Source organism: Petaurus breviceps, unplaced genomic scaffold (assembly GCF_028583685.1).
Source record: "Petaurus breviceps papuanus isolate PSGF00001 unplaced genomic scaffold, PetGlider_PUasm1.0 90808, whole genome shotgun sequence".
In the NCBI taxonomy this organism is placed as follows: domain Eukaryota; kingdom Metazoa; phylum Chordata; class Mammalia; order Diprotodontia; family Petauridae; genus Petaurus; species Petaurus breviceps.
The window spans coordinates 11,928,454-11,930,643 of NW_027187349.1; the positions used below are offsets into that span (position 1 = coordinate 11,928,454).

At 41.9% G+C, this 2,190-nt stretch overlaps 1 pseudogene; it reads right to left on the reverse strand.

The window, feature by feature from the left end:
- Positions 1-248: 248 nt before the first annotated feature.
- LOC138147818 (histone H2A.Z pseudogene) lies at positions 249-1,101 on the reverse strand (annotated as a pseudogene).
- Positions 1,102-2,190: the final 1,089 nt, after the last annotated feature.

Below are 2,190 nucleotides of genomic sequence, written 5' to 3' on the forward strand. Positions count from 1 at the left end.
ATATAAAGGAAACCCCTAGGAGACTTTTGTTCTAGACCTAAATCTGACAAATAATAAGGAACCTATTGATAAAGAATAAAAAATGGGAATCCTGGAGGCAAATGTCAACTCTGTCTTTGAATTTATGGTCATTGTTGGCAGAGTTGTGAATTGATCCCACCTATCTGTTAAGAAACTTGGAAGTAGGCCCCAAAGTTATTAAACTATATGTGCCTTTTGAGGCAACAATTTCATTAGTAGGCCTATACTTTATCTTATTTTATTTTATTTTTTTGTTTTGGATATGACCTTTATTGAACTTATCCACCAGAGTGGAAATAAAAGTCTGTACAAAACCAAATGTTTGTTACTATAACTTCTGCATCACAATTAATATCCAAACAGATTTTTAAAAACAGTCAATTCAATCAAAACCCACTACTTCAGAATCAATAGCTTCTTTGAAGCCACAGTAACACTTAAATATGGTTAAGACTTCAATGCAGAAATTTGGTTGGCTGGAAAGCTAAGTAAGCTTCCAACTTAATCAAAATAGAATTACAAAAAGGCAAAATTGTGGTTTTCACAGAGATACAGTCCACTGGAAATCACCAACACTGGACAGTTGTTAAGAGTATTTAGAGTCCTGAGATAACATGGAATCCAGGCATCCTTTAAACAGTCTTCTGTTGTCCTTTCTTTCCAATCAGAGATTTATGGATGTGTTGAATAACACCATCACCAGCAATTGTTGCCTTAATAAGAGAGTCCAATTCTTCGTCCCCACGGATGGCGAGCTGCAAGTGGCGAGGAGTGATGCACTTCACCTTTAAGTCTTTTGATGCATTTCCTGCCAGCTCAAGAACCTCTGCAGTTAGATAATCCAGGATGGCTGCGCTGTACGCGGCGGCGGTGGCTCCCACGCGTCCGTGGCTCGTTGTCCGAGACTTCAGATGCCTGTGAATGCGGCCCACTGGGAACTGCAAGCCGGCCCTCTGCGAGCGGGAAACCGCCTTTGTCTTCGCCTTTCCGGAGTCTTTCCCAGCCTTCCCGCCAGCCATTTTGCGTTGTGTGTGAAGCTCTCACGGCAGAGAATGGACCAAGAAACACCCGGGCAGAGATCCCAGCGGCTACTGCTCTGGCGCACCGTGATTCAAACTGCCAGGCCTATATTTAAAGAGATAAAAGAAGAGGAAAAGAACCCATTTTACAAAAAATATAGCAGCTCAAAAGCCCCCTGAAAACTAAAGGAAGTACCCATCGATTGGGGAAAGGCTAAACAAATTATGGAAATTATGGTGTATACACCGTACCATCAGAAATAGTTTCAAATGTTAAAAATTGTTTTTTACATGCAACTGGGAAATAAGACATATAGGCAATGGGGTATAGAAAACCATCTTGCCCTACAAGAAAGTAAGGGGGGAGATGGAGGAGGATATGAGAGAACAGATTAGGTGCAGGGGTACTCAGTCTGCTTGCTATCTTGGGGTGGGGGGTAGGGGAGAGACTGGGAGAAAATTTGTAACTCAAAATCTTGTGGAAATGAATGTTGAAAACTAAAAAATAAATAAATAAATTTATATTAAAAAAAAAAGGAAATCGTTTCAGAGAAAACTAGGAAGACCTGCATGAACTGATACAGTGAAATGAGCAGAACCAGGAGAGCAACTTACACACCAATAATAAAGAAAAAACAATTTTGAAAGACTTGAGAATTCTGGCTGAATTCCTGGATTTCATTAGTAATCCCATGCTAAAAGGTCATGTTAGCCCCAGAATTCACACCTCTCTAGAACCCATGGGGCTCTTCTCTTTTTCTCCTTGAGAGGGTGGGGGCGGACAGTGGTGAGCTCTTTCCAGATGCTCCCCTTAAGGAGGACGCCCCGGGGAATTTCTCTTTTCGTGCTGCTCCCCTGGACTTTATCATCACAGGCTCTGAGCCTTTGCCTTTCACGCTTCTTTTGTGTTCTCTCCCCTCTTTAGAGTGTGAGCTCCTTGAGGGCAGGAACGAACATTTTGTCTTCCTTTGTATCCCCAAAACTTAGTACAATACCTAGTACATAGTAGGTGCTTGATAAATGCTTATTGACCAACTGATCAGCGCAATGACAAACCACAGTTCTAGAGAAATGGAGATGAAGCTTGCTACCTCCCTCCTGACAGAGGTGAAGAACTTGAGATGCAGGATGCGACTTACAAGGTTGATGC